The sequence below is a fragment of the Protopterus annectens genome, chromosome 2.part2 (genome assembly GCF_019279795.1).
Source record: "Protopterus annectens isolate FY-2018-M chromosome 2.part2, PAN1.0, whole genome shotgun sequence".
Taxonomy (NCBI): Eukaryota; Metazoa; Chordata; order Ceratodontiformes; family Protopteridae; genus Protopterus; species Protopterus annectens.
The window spans coordinates 607,460,563-607,477,197 of NC_056730.1; the positions used below are offsets into that span (position 1 = coordinate 607,460,563).

Sequence of the window (16,635 nt, forward strand, 5' to 3'; positions counted from 1 at the left end):
AAGGAGATCATAAAATCCTTGTATTCTTCAATTATAAGACCCATTATTGAGTACAATGCCCCTTTTGGCATGTACTTCCCAAAGCACATGCAGCAGCTAGAGAGACTACCGAGGTTCCTCACCAGGAGAATCCAGGGCCTCAAACATCTACCCTACACAGATAGGGTAAAAGCCATGTCCCTCTACTCAGTCTCATACAGACTCCTCAGAGTTGACCTCTGTCTGGCATACAAAGCAATCCCAGACCCTGCCTTGATGGACTGCTGCTTATCCGCAAGTCAGGCTCCAGTCGAGTAACCAGTATGGGCAACCTCAATTTGGTCTGTGACATCAATAGGGACTTGTTGTTGGGACATATTTGTGTCCCAGAGACTCCCCCCTTCTGTGGAATAGACTCCTTTTCCACATCAAGCAGAGTACCTCATTAAACCTTTTTAAGCACAACCTGGATAATTGAATGGGGAACAGAAAATACACCCATGGTATTCCACTTGTGTCCCTGCTGGACAGGGTATTGGGTGCTGACTTGTCAGAACATGGGCTAAATTCTTGGCTAGGCTTGTAAGGGCCTCAGGGCCAATAGCCTAGTAACATCCTGTTATCCTATGAAAGCCTGTAGGAGACAGAATACAAGGTTAGGGTCTTGAGGCAGTCTGCATAGGACATTTTTCTTATGGCCTGTATTTTTTTAGTCAGGAACCTCTGTGGGCATTCCAATTGTTGGATATGCCTGGTCAGATACATATCAAAGGAGGCATTGTACTCAATGATAGGTCTAATGAATGCTGATTACAGTGGAACAATGACTTTCTTGGACTTAGATGCCACATCTTTATTTATAAGTTGTGCATCATAGAATGATTTCCTCAGTACTATAGACACACAATGGTCAAAGGCTAGATTACTGTCTATGTGTGTCCCCAAGTCCCTGACTACTGGGTTAAATCTAAGGGGTGTTTTGCCAATATGATAGTTACCAGGGGTGGATAACTTCCCAAAAGATACTATTTTGCACTTCTTGGCATTTAGTTTTAGTCCTTGGCTCTGACACCATTTGGTTGTCTGAGTCAGCCCTTCCTGTAGAACATCTGTGTCAGTGGGGGATACTATGACAGTTCCTAATTTGCACCATCTGCAAGTTTAGTCAGTCAGAGCCTACCAACATTGGCATTGACTTCAGAGAAGTAAATTCCAAAAAGGTGTGGTCCAGGGACCTATCCCTGAGGGACTCCACTTGTGACAGGCTTCATTGTAGAGGTAGACTCCCACTTCTGACTTCCAAGGTCCTATCTTTGAGCCAGTTGGCTGTCCACTGGGTGATGTATGAGTTTGTACCTAACCTCTTGAGTTTGTCAACAATGCCCAAGTGGGGTATTGTGTCAAATGCCTTGGCCAGGTCAAGGTAAGCAGTGTGAACAGTTCTACCCTAATCCATGGCTTTGGTGATCTTTTCAAAGAAGTCCACGAGGTGAAGTAGGCATAACCTGCCCTTGATGAAACCAAACTGGGTTGGGTCCAGTGTCTGGAGGCTTACTATATCACTATTGATCATTTGTATGATAATTCTTTCCATGGCTTTACATATAAGACTAGTAAGACTTATGGGTCTGTAGTTTCCATGGTCTGTAGGTGGCCCATCTTTGTGCAGAGGGATGACTGTTGCTGTTCTCCATTTATTAGGCATGAAACCAGCTTGGCGGCTACAATTAAATAGCAATTCCAGAGGACCTAATGGGTCATGTTTCATGCTATTTAGAAGGCATCCAAGGATAATGTATAGGCCCATCGATGCAGTATTTTTGGCTTTAGAGAGAACATTAAGGACCTGTTCCCTAGTGATAGCAGGGGTGGTTATATTTGATGGTATTACCTGAATGAAGGTTGAGGGTGAGAAAGGGGTAAAGTTGGAGATGAATTTATCAGCCAGTAGGTTTGCTGTATTTTCTGGCTCAGTAAAGGTGGCTCCATTTACAGTGATCTCTGCACACAATTGTATATTGCCTCTGAGGTTGCAGACATAGCTAAAGAATGCATTGTGATTGTACTTGGCCTGGGAGGCCAAATTTATCTCAAAGTTGGTTTTGGTAGACTATTTGTCCTCTGAGTTGTTTGTTTAGTTTGATGAGACTGTTGTTATTCTGCTGGGTACCTCCTAATTGTTGCCATACTTTTCTTCATTCTGTTATACAGCCTACTGGTTTTGTGATTCCACTGGGCTGAATTGTTTTCTGAGTTAGTTCTGTACTTCCTGGTGGACATAGCTGTTTCTATGCAGCTATTAACATGCTTGTACAGTGTTTCTGTGAACAGTTCTGCATAGGCAGCAGTCTTTTCAGGGTTTATAGGGACTTGAAATTTTGCCAGCTAATCACTTGATAGCAGGGAGTTAGCCTTAGAGTAGTTCCTGAATATCCCAGGTTTAGCTGGGGGGGTCCAGGTTTTGTTTTTACTTCAAAGGAGATAATTTTGTTGTCTAACCTTACCAGAGAAAATATTACAGTAAGGGGTGTACAGCACTCTCCCATATTAATGAGGACCAGATCCAGTATGTTTGCTCCCCTGGTTGGTGTACTGACAGTCTGGTCCAGAGGGTTTGTGTTTAGAAAATCCAGGAATCTCTGTGCCTTACATTTTGTGTCATATAAGATTCCCAGTCAATCGTAGGGTAATTAAAGTCACCCGTGAATATGGTATTGGGTTGCACTATGAGAGTGTCCAATAAGTTTAAATACATGGTATGGGTTTCCTGGGTTATAGAGAGGGATTTATAGCTTGCAAGGAAGTGGTATTGGATTTTTCCTATGGTGAGTTGAACATGGAGCAGCTCAAGTGCATTGTCCTGTTTGACCAGCCTTGAGGTTTATTTTTGATATAAATCGAGACACCTCCACCTTTAGTCCCTGTCTGTGTAGTAGCTGGTCTGAATGTGTGGAAGGCATTATATCCTTGCACTGTTGGTGTACTCTCCATGGCTTTAAGCTATGTCTCAGTGACCCACACAGGCATCAGCATTCTCTAGGTTGAAGAGAGCTTCTAGGGAGTGGAGTTTTTTGTTTAGGCTCCTAGCACTGAGCAGTAATACCGTTAGATTTTTCTTGGTTTTTATTTGCTGTGCTGGAAGTGCTTTCAGTCTGGCATTGCCTAAAAAAAGAACTAGGGGAAGACAATATTTTAGCTATTATTTGAAAGCCTAGAGGGAAGAGGTGCAGACCATCCCTGGAAAAGCAGTGTGGTCTGTTGACCATCTGCTTCTAGGCTGACAAATATCGCACCCCCTTAGAATGACAGCAGAAACTTAGCCAATTATTAAAGTCAGTCATCTTTTGTTCATATTGTGGCATCATCCTTGGAGAAGGTAAAATACTGCTCAGTGATAGGCTCCTACCAGCCTGAAGCAATATTCAGAGAGCTCCATGATGTCTCTTCATATAGTCTAAGGAGGTACATCTCAGGTCATTTACTCCCACAAGGACTATGACTGACTCGTACTGGTACTTGTGGTCCAATGACCTGAGTGCATGGGTAATGCGGTGGACCTAGCCCCTGACAAGCAAGTGACCATGATGTTCTCCTACTCAGCCTAGTGAGAGGGACATCAGCGTGTCTCACGATAGAGTCTCCAATGACCAGACTGTTGGATTGTGTGGTGGCTTACCTTCTGGGCCTAGTAGCAGAGGCTTCATTTAATGTGGCTCTATGTGTTGATGTGAGTGTTGTTTTGAAAGAGTGCATTTGGGGCTGCTGAGGGTAGTTGTCACGTGTACTTCATCTAGGAGATCTTTGGGGTTTATGAAGGTTACATTTAAGTGCCTCAGCATGTCAGGCTATATGTCTGCTTTGAATTGTGTGTACTACTGACAACCTTATTGACATTAGGAGTATGTTTGTGAGAGCTTTGCATCCAGTTATATTGTGTAAATACATCTCTCACATAACATATTAGTTTGTTTGAAAAATATCTGGTTGTCAGTAAACATGAGGCAATATCCATATCCACCAAGCTGGTAACAGAAGATAGTGGGAAAGTTCATATCCATGGCAACAGACCCTTTTTTATTGCTAAGACAGTTGGAGTGATAATATAAAGCAATTTCAGGAGTAGCTGTGGGGACAGTGCTTGTCACTGCAAAGTTGTTGTCCTGTATGCAATTAGGCATTGGTGAAATGTCACTTGTGCTTTTACAAGAAAAATGTCACTCAAGGTCTGTGTGTCTGTACAGGTCACTGCCAAACACTTGACAGGAAACTAATACAGAGACTATGAAAATTTAAGGATTAAGTATTTATGCAGATTTTCTGAAGTTAGAAACAATTCAAGCAGTACTTACTGAAAACAAAGAAATAGCTTGTCAAGAATAATGAAAACAGGGGAGTCGCTTGAATGGCTATTGCCTGGCTACTACTAATGCTAACCTCACCACAGCTTCATTTTTCTGGGATACAATGCTCCTTTGCTTCTTCTCTCACCAGAAGCAGAACATTAGTACCAATCCCAAGATAAGAAGCATATGACAGCCTGTTTGGTGATCCACAGTCTATGATACAAAGATGTGTAGGCTAGTTGTAGCCTTTTCCTGGTAGATGCCTTGAATAGTAACCAGACCAATCAGGAACATCAAGCACAAGCACTCACTGCTCAACCAGAAACAGTCAGGATTCAATGAAATCTGCACCTTCTCAAAGCAGGAGTAGAATATAAACACAATTTCCAAGTTGTCGCCTATGAAGCAGTTATTAGGCTTTCTGGTGATCAGCAGACTCCAGAAAATAATGTCACTGTGCTCTATAATTCACCAGGAGAAAAAAAGACGCACTAATCCCAAGATGACTACTGCGAGGCAGAATGTGGGCTCTCTGGTAACTAATGGCCTTGCAATAGATGTTTAAAGGTAAGATGAAAAAAATGAGTTAATATTCTAAGCACAGCAATGTGAACTAAGCTGTTATATATGAAAAGGGAGTAACTTAAGCTTTAGCTGTCTAAGTGAAGAGCCACTGATATTAAAAGAACAAGATAGACTGAAAGGGGGTGGGCACTTCTGTATTCTGGTTCTATGGAATAAAGTGGGATGACCAATACATTTAAATAGCTGAAGAGGAGTGATTTCACAAAATGCTAATTTTGTGCTTACTCACAACAACCAGTGAAAGTAGAGAGGGAAGGAGATATGTGGTCAATTTAACATAAGGGGAGGCAACTAGAAAGACAGTTGTCCTTAATTTCAACAGTTTACTAAGAGGCACAGCTGTAGTCTCATTCCAACTTTTAATAGTAAATTTAAAGCAGAATACAAATAAAAGGTGACATAAAGAAAAGCAAATGACAGTACAGAAAGCAGGAGAATGTAATAAAGTAATACTAAAGACGGGAAAGCAAAATAAAAATAACCTTGCCCACAAAACAAGATGAGGCAAACTCTGTGTGTGCTTTTCCAATATAGGTTTGAAATGTTTTATTTCACCCCTTAAATAGAAGATTTAGTTTGCAGCTCCACCCAGCTAATTCACAGATAATTAATCTTAATCGGTCAGGTCTATTTTCTGTCTGACTCTTTAATTGACCTGTTCCACTCCTCACAATGGACAGGTAGTTATGCAGGCTGCAGACACCGGAGACTGTGAAGTGTGAATAGGAGAAGCCCTCTCATTTCCCCTCTTAAAATCCCTTCACTGTAGTACTGCACAGCTCCCTCCCTTTAACTAGGGAGCTTAACTTCAGTTTAAAAGCCACCTGAATGAGATTTACAAGCTCCTTGATATGTCCAGTGTTAAAGTAATGTGTTAGTACATTTAGTGTGAGTAGTCCTGAGATATGAGTCTGACATTCGGAAGTACTTCTGCCCTGCTCCTCCTCTGGCCTAGTGGTTAGGGGATGGTTTTATGTGTGCAGATTACAGGGTTCGATCCCTGACTACAGTGAAAGGCAGGCAGTTTCTTTTTTGTCCAGATGCCTTTTTCCTCTCTTCCCCTGTCCATTTGCTACATCGTTTTACACTTGCAAACTTACCATTGTCTGTAGAGCACATGGCTTTGCACGCAAAGGCCTACTGAGCTCCTTGCACATTACAGCAACACACTGGCAGAATGCAATGCCTTGCTGAATACAGTTGCAAGATAGGACAGGCATACTCCTAGGGAGGACTAAGATGAGGGAGACACTATAGAAGACTGCCAGAAATGAGACAGTGGGGTCAGACTTCTGGTCCTTGTTTACACTCACTGTGTTGATATCTGCACTCTGTCTTCCTTGTCCTTGCCTTCTTTCTCTTTGACACTATTTGCCGGACTGCCTGGCAATGCCTCAAGTTCTAAAGTATATTATCTCCAACGGTCTCCAGACATTAAGCTTGAGCCTCCTTATCGATAAAGAAAAGTGAATCTCCTACGACTTCCCACACTGCCGTGACTCGGATTTGAACCGAGGTTGCTGCGGCCACAACGCAGAGTACTAACCACTATACGATCACGGCAAGCTATCTGGAGAGGTGGTTTGGCTTTCTGTGCAATCGCTTCTGAGGTGCAGAAAAGGTTGCTCATCCTTGAAACAGCATGTAAAGGTGCATCTTAACTGATTTCTACTACTCATATTTAAACATCCTTGATGCAGTTCCACTCATTCTGTGTATGGTTCATATCTTTTTATTGCCTGCCTCACTTTTTTGGGCTAGCGATGATCGTGAATATGCCGAGGGCATAGTCCATGGTAAATTGCATCAGCCAAAGAGGGCATCTATTCAAAAGCCTGAGCAGGTTTCATCCTTGAATGCTCTCCTTTGAATGGTGGTGCCACTTTGCTAAATCACTCCTCACAATGGACAGGTAGTTATGCAGGCTGCAGACACCGGAGACTGTGAAGTGTGAATAGGAGAAGCCCTCTCATTTCCCCTCTTAAAATCCCTTCACTGTAGTACTGCACAGCTCCTCCCTTTAACTAGGGAGCTTAACTTCAGTTTAAAAGCCACCTGAATGAGATTTACAAGCTCCTTGATATGTCCAGTGTTAAAGTAATGTGTTAGTACATTTAGTGTGAGTAGTCCTGAGATATGAGTCTGACATTCGGAAGTACTTCTGCCCTGCTCCTCCTCTGGCCTAGTGGTTAGGGGGATGGTTTTATGTGTGCAGATTACAGGGTTCGATCCTTGACTACAGTGAAAGGCAGGCAGTTTCTTTTTGTCCAGATGCCTTTTCCTCTCTTCCCTGTCCATTTGCTACATCGTTTTACACTTGCAAACTTACCATTGTCTGTAGAGCACATGGCTTTGCACGCAAAGGCCTACTGAGCTCCTTGCACATTACAGCAACACACTGGCAGAATGCAATGCCTTGCTGAATACAGTTGCAAGATAGGACAGGCATACTCCTAGGGAGGACTAAGATGAGGGAGACACTATAGAAGACTGCCAGAAATGAGACAGTGGGGTCAGACTTCTGGTCCTTGTTTACACTCACTGTGTTGATATCTGCACTCTGTCTTCCTTGTCCTTGCCTTCTTTCTCTTTGACACTATTTGTCGGACTGCCTGGCAATGCCTCAAGTTCTAAAGTATATTATCTCCAACGGTCTCCAGACATTAAGCTTGAGCCTCCTTATCGATAAAGAAAAGTGAATCTCCTACGACTTCCCACACTGCCGTGACTCGGATTCGAACCGAGGTTGCTGCGGCCACAACGCAGAGTACTAACCACTATACGATCACGGCAAGCTATCTGGAGAGGTGGTTTGGCTTTCTGTGCAATCGCTTCTGAGGTGCAGAAAAGGTTGCTCATCCTTGAAACAGCATGTAAAGGTGCATCTTAACTGATTTCTACTACTCATATTTAAACATCCTTGATGCAGTTCCACTCATTCTGTGTATGGTTCATATCTTTTTATTGCCTGCCTCACTTTTTTGGGCTAGCGATGATCGTGAATATGCCGAGGGCATAGTCCATGGTAAATTGCATCAGCCAAAGAGGGCATCTATTCAAAAGCCTGAGCAGGTTTCATCCTTGAATGCTCTCCTTTGAATGGTGGTGCCACTTTGCTAAATCACTCCTCACAATGGACAGGTAGTTATGCAGGCTGCAGACACCGGAGACTGTGAAGTGTGAATAGGAGAAGCCCTCTCATTTCCCCTCTTAAAATCCCTTCACTGTAGTACTGCACAGCTCCCTCCCTTTAACTAGGGAGCTTAACTTCAGTTTAAAAGCCACCTGAATGAGATTTACAAGCTCCTTGATATGTCCAGTGTTAAAGTAATGTGTTAGTACATTTAGTGTGAGTAGTCCTGAGATATGAGTCTGACATTCGGAAGTACTTCTGCCCTGCTCCTCCTCTGGCCTAGTGGTTAGGGGGATGGTTTTATGTGTGCAGATTACAGGGTTCGATCCCTGACTACAGTGAAAGGCAGGCAGTTTCTTTTTTGTCCAGATGCCTTTTTCCTCTCTTCCCTGTCCATTTGCTACATCGTTTTACACTTGCAAACTTACCATTGTCTGTAGAGCACATGGCTTTGCACGCAAAGGCCTACTGAGCTCCTTGCACATTACAGCAACACACTGGCAGAATGCAATGCCTTGCTGAATACAGTTGCAAGATAGGACAGGCATACTCCTAGGGAGGACTAAGATGAGGGAGACACTATAGAAGACTGCCAGAAATGAGACAGTGGGGTCAGACTTCTGGTCCTTGTTTACACTCACTGTGTTGATATCTGCACTCTGTCTTCCTTGTCCTTGCCTTCTTTCTCTTTGACACTATTTGCCGGACTGCCTGGCAATGCCTCAAGTTCTAAAGTATATTATCTCCAACGGTCTCCAGACATTAAGCTTGAGCCTCCTTATCGATAAAGAAAAGTGAATCTCCTACGACTTCCCACACTGCCGTGACTCGGATTCAAACCGAGGTTGCTGCAGCCACAACGCAGAGTACTAACCACTATACGATCACGGCAAGCTATCTGGAGAGGTGGTTTGGCTTTCTGTGCAATCGCTTCTGAGGTGCAGAAAAGGTTGCTCATCCTTGAAACAGCATGTAAAGGTGCATCTTAACTGATTTCTACTACTCATATTTAAACATCCTTGATGCAGTTCCACTCATTCTGTGTATGGTTCATATCTTTTTATTGCCTGCCTCACTTTTTGGGCTAGCGATGATCGTGAATATGCCGAGGGCATAGTCCATGGTAAATTGCATCAGCCAAAGAGGGCATCTATTCAAAAGCCTGAGCAGGTTTCATCCTTGAATGCTCTCCTTTGAATGGTGGTGCCACTTTGCTAAATCACTCCTCACAATGGACAGGTAGTTATGCAGGCTGCAGACACCGGAGACTGTGAAGTGTGAATAGGAGAAGCCCTCTCATTTCCCCTCTTAAAATCCCTTCACTGTAGTACTGCACAGCTCCCTCCCTTTAACTAGGGAGCTTAACTTCAGTTTAAAAGCCACCTGAATGAGATTTACAAGCTCCTTGATATGTCCAGTGTTAAAGTAATGTGTTAGTACATTTAGTGTGAGTAGTCCTGAGATATGAGTCTGACATTCGGAAGTACTTCTGCCCTGCTCCTCCTCTGGCCTAGTGGTTAGGGGGATGGTTTTATGTGTGCAGATTACAGGGTTCGATCCCTGACTACAGTGAAAGGCAGGCAGTTTCTTTTTTGTCCAGATGCCTTTTTCCTCTCTTCCCCTGTCCATTTGCTACATCGTTTTACACTTGCAAACTTACCATTGTCTGTAGAGCACATGGCTTTGCACGCAAAGGCCTACTGAGCTCCTTGCACATTACAGCAACACACTGGCAGAATGCAATGCCTTGCTGAGTACAGTTGCAAGATAGGACAGGCATACTCCTAGGGAGGACTAAGATGAGGGAGACACTATAGAAGACTGCCAGAAATGAGACAGTGGGGTCAGACTTCTGGTCCTTGTTTACACTCACTGTGTTGATATCTGCACTCTGTCTTTAAACATCCTTGTTCTTTCACTTTCACTCCCTGGAAATGGTTCAATTTTTAAATTGCCTCCTATTTCAGGGCTCGATTAAGCTAGCCGCTTCATATAAGTAATTCTCCACATGGCCACATTGCAAACCTCAACGGAGGTCTTGCATGCCCCGTAGATGTGGCCTTGTAACTATCAATGGAGAGGGTTTGTTCGTGCAACCTTCAGAGTGAAGTGTAATCGTGAACACATTCCGTAATCCACTGTTGTACTCCATTTCTCCTTTCAGTTCAATTTGTGTAGTACATAATGTGATTTGCCTGCTCACTTTTTGGGCAGTTATGTGTGATTGCCAGTAGTTGGGTCGATTATGAGTCTACAGGGATCATTTGCCTGACTTTGCCTGAAGGCAGGGTTTGTTTTTGGTGCATTTCTGGTTCCCTCACATGGACTGTAGTTAGCAGTTTGCAACTCCATGCTGTAGCGTGCTTGCAAAGCCCTTTTCCTTTACATCAAACTTCCATATGCAGCCGTTTACTGGAAGCTTAACTTAGTTTAGCATTCAGAGACTTAAATTATGGTTCATATAAAGTCAGATAGACATGTAGGTAGGGTCTGATTGGGTCACATGAAGACTTCTGCCTCCCTGGCTGCTTGGCTTTTTATATTGCGTTATGTCTGACCTGACTTCTACTGCCTCTTTTCTTTTCCATTGCCGTTTCCTCTTCCCTTCATTTAAATATTTCTCTACGCCCACATTGCTGTGAGCACGGTTTGATAAAGACTACTACCTTCACATTACACGCAGCTGCGATGACGGTTGCTGCCATGCAAGAGACAGGCATTCTATCGGGACAAGATGGGAGAGTGGTTGGCTTCCAATGATTCTGTGGGTCAAATTGTCATCCTTGACTCAGTTGTCTCTTCTGTTCTTCTCTTTTTACCTCTTTGGCATTCATCTCGTGATGTCAATCTTTATTGCCTCCCCTTTTTGGGCTAGCGATAGTGAATTGCCGAGGGCATATCCATGGTAAATTGATCGCCTAGAGGGCATCTTCAAACCGACAGGTTTCATCCTGAATGCTCCTTGAATGGTGGTGCCTTTGCTAAATCACTCCTACATGGACAGGTTTGCAGTCTCCGAGACTGTAAGTGTCAATGGAACTCATTTCCCTCTTAAAATCCCTTCACTGAGTATTCACAGCTCCTCCTTTCAGTGTTAACTTAGTTTAAAATTACTGAATGAGATTACAACTGATATCCATGTTAAAGAAATTTGTAACTTGTGTGAGTAGTCCTGAGATATGTTTGCTTGGAGTATTCGCCCTGCTCCCCCTGGCCTAGTGGTAGGGGTGGTTTTATGTGTGCAGATTCAGGTTCGATCCCTGCCTCCAGTGAAAGGTGAGTTTCATTTTGTCCATGCTTTAGTCCTTCCTTTGTCCATTCTACACTTTTCACTTAAACTACCATTCTTAGAGCACATGCTTTGCAAAAGCCTCTGAGCTCTTGCAATTACAGCAGCACTGGAGAATGCAGGGGCCTGAATAATTCAAATAGGATGGTACTCCTAGGGGCTAATATGGGGAGTCTTAGAATACTCCAGTGTACAGTGGGTGCTTTTTCTTGTAATTCCGGTTGATTCTGCCCTATTTCCTTTTTTCTCCTTTCACTATTTCGGCCTTTGCAAATAAAGATTTCTCTCACCACTCCCTACCCCGGTTCTCCATCGAAAAAAGAATCATACCAACTCGGAAGGCCCGGGCTTCTGGGCAAACGGGAGCAAAAAGATGCAATTTAAGACAGCGTAAGGGCTCTTACATCTGATGGTTGGGCCCTTGAAATTTACCCACATGGCAGAAGAATCCCGCTGAAACAGGAAGATGGAAGGTATTAGGGGGGCTAAATCTTAAAACTCCAAAAAAATAGACATTTCCCTTCTGGTCCTTGTTTAACCACGGGTTTGAATTCATTTTCTTTTGTCCTTGTTTTTTTTTGAACATTTGGGTGTGGATCCCCATTTAAATATTTCTCACAAGGCCGATTAGCGGCCCCTCCGAAAGAAAGTGTTTGGGATTCCCCATTGCCCTGATTCACAGGTTGCCGGCCCCGGTACTAACCTTCTTCACCAACCCAGGGGAATGGTTTGCTTCCTTCCAGTCGGAAAAGGTTGCTACCTTAAACTGAAAGGCCCTTAATGTTCTACTCAATATTAACCCTTGTGCATTCCCCATTTTTGGGTTATTTTTGGCCTTTTTTGGGCTAAAAGATGGAAATGAGTGTCCAGTTTTTTTTCCCCAAAGGGTTTTTAAACCTGCATTTCTTCCTTTCTCTTTGAATGGTGCACTTGAACTCCAATACGGGTATTATCAGGGCAGACAGAAGCTGTGAATAATGGAAAAGGGCCCTTTTTCCCTAAACCCTACTGTGACCAACCCCCTAAAAGGAGCCCATTAAACCCCCCTGAAAAATTTAAGTTTTTGCCCGTGTTAATGTTTGTTTTTAGTGTAGTATCCTGGAAGCATGGAAGTCCTTTCTTTCTCCTCCTCTGCCATTTGTTGGTTTTTTATGAGTTCTTGCCTCCAAAGGCAGGGTTCTTTTTCCAATTTTTCCCCCTCATTGTACACTTACAGGCAACTACCGGGGTTGGCCGGGTTTTCGAAGGGGCTTTTCCCATACCAACAAGGCAGATAATGTTTAATAAGTTGAAGATAGGAAGGCATTTTTTGGGTTAAGTTTTACTTAAACGCCAGTGGCGGGTACGGAACTTTTTTAATTCAGGGTGATTTTCCCGCTCCTTGTTTCCTCTTCTTTTTATTTGGGTGCCGGGAATGCCAATTCTAAATAAATCTCCACTTCCGGGATTAGCTGTTTGAAAGGAAAGTGAATTTAGCCTCCACCCCTTTGGATCAACCGTTCTGCCCCCAAGCTTAAAACCCTTACATAGAAATAATTGGAAGTTTCTTTTTGAATCCCAGGTGGAAAGGTTATCCTTGAACCTGAAATACTAAGGGGGTTTACTCTTTTTAAATCCTTGCGGGGGTTTTTTTATGGTTTTTAAAGGCCCATTTTTGGGCAGGAGGTATTGGAGTGTCCTGAAAATTTCCCCCAAAAGCATCTTTAAACCTTGACTTTCATCTTAATGCCTTTTTGGGGGGGGGCCCCTTTTGCAATTCCTCAAAGGAAAAGGTTAGCACTGAGACACCAGAAGAAAGGAACCCCCACCCCTTCCCCAAAAAAAGGGGGCCCCTTAAAACTTTTCCTTTTAAAAAGGGGTTTTTAAACCCTTTTTGTCCGGGTTTTTTTAAAATTTGGGACCCCGGGAAAGGTCTTTAAATTTTTTTTCCCCCTTTTCCCCCTTTTGGGTTTTTTTTTTTGGGAAAATTTTTCCCCTTTTTGGGAAAAAGGTTTGCCAAACCTTTCCTTTTTGAAAAACCCTTTTTAAGGGGTTTTCTTTTTGAATTTTAAAAAAGGTTGCCCTTTTTTAAACACAAAAGGCATTTAATGCCCCCCCAAAAACAGGGAAATGGGGAAACCTCTTTTTTACCTCCTCTGGCCTAGTGGTTAGGGGGATGGTTTTATGTGTGCAGATTACAGGGTTCGATCCCTGACTACAGTGAAAGGCAGGCAGTTTCTTTTTTGTCCAGATGCCTTTTTCCTCTCTTCCCCTGTCCATTTGCTACATCGTTTTACACTTGCAAACTTACCATTGTCTGTAGAGCACATGGCTTTGCACGCAAAGGCCTACTGAGCTCCTTGCACATTACAACAACACGCTGTGAATACAATGCCTTGGCTACAGTTACCCAAGATAGGACAGGCATACTCTAGGGAGGACTAAGATGAGGGAGACACTATGAAGACTGCCAGAAATGAGACGTGGAGTTGAACACAGTGTAATTTACTCGCTGTAGTCTCGCATCTGTCTTCCTTGTCATACACCTTCTTTCTCTTTGACACTATTTGCCGGACTGCCTGGCAATGCCTCAAGATTCTAAAGTATATTATCTTGGCGGTCTCCAGACATTAAGCAGGCCTCATGCTCGATAAAAAGAAAGAGTGAATCTCTCGACTTCCCACATGCCGTGACTCGGGATTGAAGCCCACGAGGGTTGCACTGCGGACCTAACACTGGTACCAAACACCATAGATCCGCGGCAAGCTATCTGGAGGGTGGTTTGGCAAACTCTGTGCAGCCAAGCACTGAGTGCCCAGAAAAGTTTGCTTCATCCTTGAGCAACATGTAAAGGTGCATCTCCAACTGATTTCTACTGCCTCATATTTAAACATCCTTGACAGTGCAGTTCCACTCATTGCAATGGCCGCGGTTCATATCTTTTATTGCCTGCCTCACATTTTGGAGGCTAGCTTGATGATGCGTGAGTCAGCGAGGGGCATAGTCCATGACCAGTGCATCAGCCAAGGGCATCTATTCAAAAAGCCTGAGCAGGTTTCATCCTTGAATGCTCTCCTTTGAATGGTGGTGCCACTTTGCTAAATCCGTCACTCCTCACAATGGACTTGGTTAGTTATGCAGGCTGCATTTGAACGGCAGACTGTGAAGTGTGAATAGGAAGCCTCTTTCATTTCCCCTCTTAAAATCCTTCAACTGTAGTACTGCACAGCTCCTCCGCTTTAACTAGGGGAGCTTAACTTCAGATTTACAAAAGCCACCTGAATGAGATTTACAAGCTCTTGCCAATATGTCCAGTGTTGCAGTAATGTGTTAGTACATTTAGTGTGAGTAGTCCTGAGATATGAGGTCTGACATTCAGATACTTCTGCCCTGCTCCTCCTCCCTGGCACTAGTGGATTTGGGGATGGTTTTATCGCTGCAGATTACAGGGTTGAGATCCTGCAACTACAGGTGAAAAGGCAGGCAGTTTTCTTTTTTGTCAGATGCCTTTTCCTCTTCTTCCCCTGTCCATTTGCTACATCGTTTTACGCACAAACCTTACCATTGTCTGTAGGGCGCATGGCTTGCATAAAGGCCTACTGAGCTCCTTGCGCCACAGCAACACACTGGCAGAATGCAATGCTGCTGAATACAGTTGCAAGATAGGACAGGCATACTCCTGGGGAGGACTAAGATGAGGGGAGACACTATATGAAGACTGCCAGAAATGAGACAGTGGGGTCAGAACTTCTGGTCCTTGTTTACTCACTGTGTTGATATGCCACTCTGTCTTCAGCTTGTCCTTGCCTTCTTTCTCTTTGACACTATTTGCGGACTGCACCTGGCAATGCCTCATAGGATTCTAAAGTATATTATATCTCCAACGGTCTCCAGACATTAAGCTTGAACACTCCTTGCTCGATAAAGAAAAGTGAATCTCCTCTGACTTCCACACTGCGTGACTCGGATTGAAGACCCGAAGGTTGCTTTCGCGGCCACAACCTGGCATGAGTACTAACCACTATCACGATCCGCGGCAAGCTATCTGGAGAGGTGGTTTGGCTTTCTGTGCAATAGCTTCTGAGGTGCAGAAAAGGTTGCTCATCCTTGAAACAACATGTAAAGGTGCATCTTAACTGATTTCTACTACTCATATTTAAAGCATCATGATGCAGTTCCACTCATTCTGTGTATGGTTCATATCTTTTTTATTGCCTACCTCACTTTTTTTGGGCTAGCGATGATCGTGAATATGCCGGGGCATAGTCCATGGTAAATTGCATCAGCCAAAGGGCATCTATTCAAAAGCCTGAGCAGGTTTCATCGAATGCTCTCCTTTGAATGGTGGTGCCACTTTCCTAAATCACTCCTCACAATGGACAGATAGTTATACAGGCTGCGGGTAACCACCGGGAACTGTGAAGTGTGTGAATAGGAGAAGCCCTCTCATTTTCCCCTGTTTAAAATCCCTTCACTGTAGTTTACTGCACAGCTCCTCCCTTTAACTGGGAACTTAACTTTCAGTTTAAAAGCCACCTGAATGGGATTTACAAGAAGCTCGCCGATATGTCCAGTGTTAAAGTAATGTGTTAGTACATTTAGTGTAATACAGGTAGAATCACTGAGATATGAGTCTGACATTGAAGTATGCCTGCTCCTCCTCTGGCCTAGTGGTTGGGGGATGGTTTTATGTGTGCAGAGATTACAGGGTTCGATCCCTGACGCTACAGTGAAAGGCAGGCAGTTTCTTTTTGTCCAGATTGCGCTTTTCTCTACTACACCTCCACCATTTGCTACATCGTTTGCACTTGCAAACTTACCATTGTCTGTAGAGCACATGGCTTTGCACCGCAAAGGCCACCACCAGAGCTCGCTTGCACATTACAGCAACACTACTGGCAGAATGCCCATGCCTTGCTGATTACAGTTGCAAAGAATGGGACAGGCATACTCCTAGGGAGGACTAAGATGAGGGAGACACTATGAAGACTGCCAGAAATGAGACAGTAAAGTCAGACTGCGGTCCCTTGTTTACACTCACTGTGTTGATATCTACACTCACATGCTTTCCTTGCATCACCTGCTCTCTTTGACACTATTTGCGGACTGCTACCTGGCAATGCCTCCAAGGATTCTAAAGTTATATTATCTCCAGCGGTCTTCTCCAGACATTAAGCTTGAGCACTCATTGCTCGATAAAAGAAAAGTGAATCTCCTACGACTTCCCAGACTGCCGTGACTCGGATTCGAACCGAGGTTGCTGCGGCCACGCAGAGTACTAACCACTATACGATCACGGCAAGCTATCTAGAGAGGGGTTTTGGTTT

General features: G+C 43.8%; 2 non-coding genes across 2 annotated transcripts; both read right to left on the bottom strand.

Annotated features, from left to right (window-relative positions):
* Positions 1-6,398: 6,398 nt before the first annotated feature.
* Positions 6,399-6,470, bottom strand: TRNAH-GUG. The gene has a single exon. It is a non-coding gene; the product is annotated as a tRNA-His (tRNA).
* Positions 6,471-7,627: 1,157 nt separating this feature from the next.
* On the bottom strand, positions 7,628-7,699 carry TRNAH-GUG. The gene has a single exon. It is a non-coding gene; the product is annotated as a tRNA-His (tRNA).
* Positions 7,700-16,635: the final 8,936 nt, after the last annotated feature.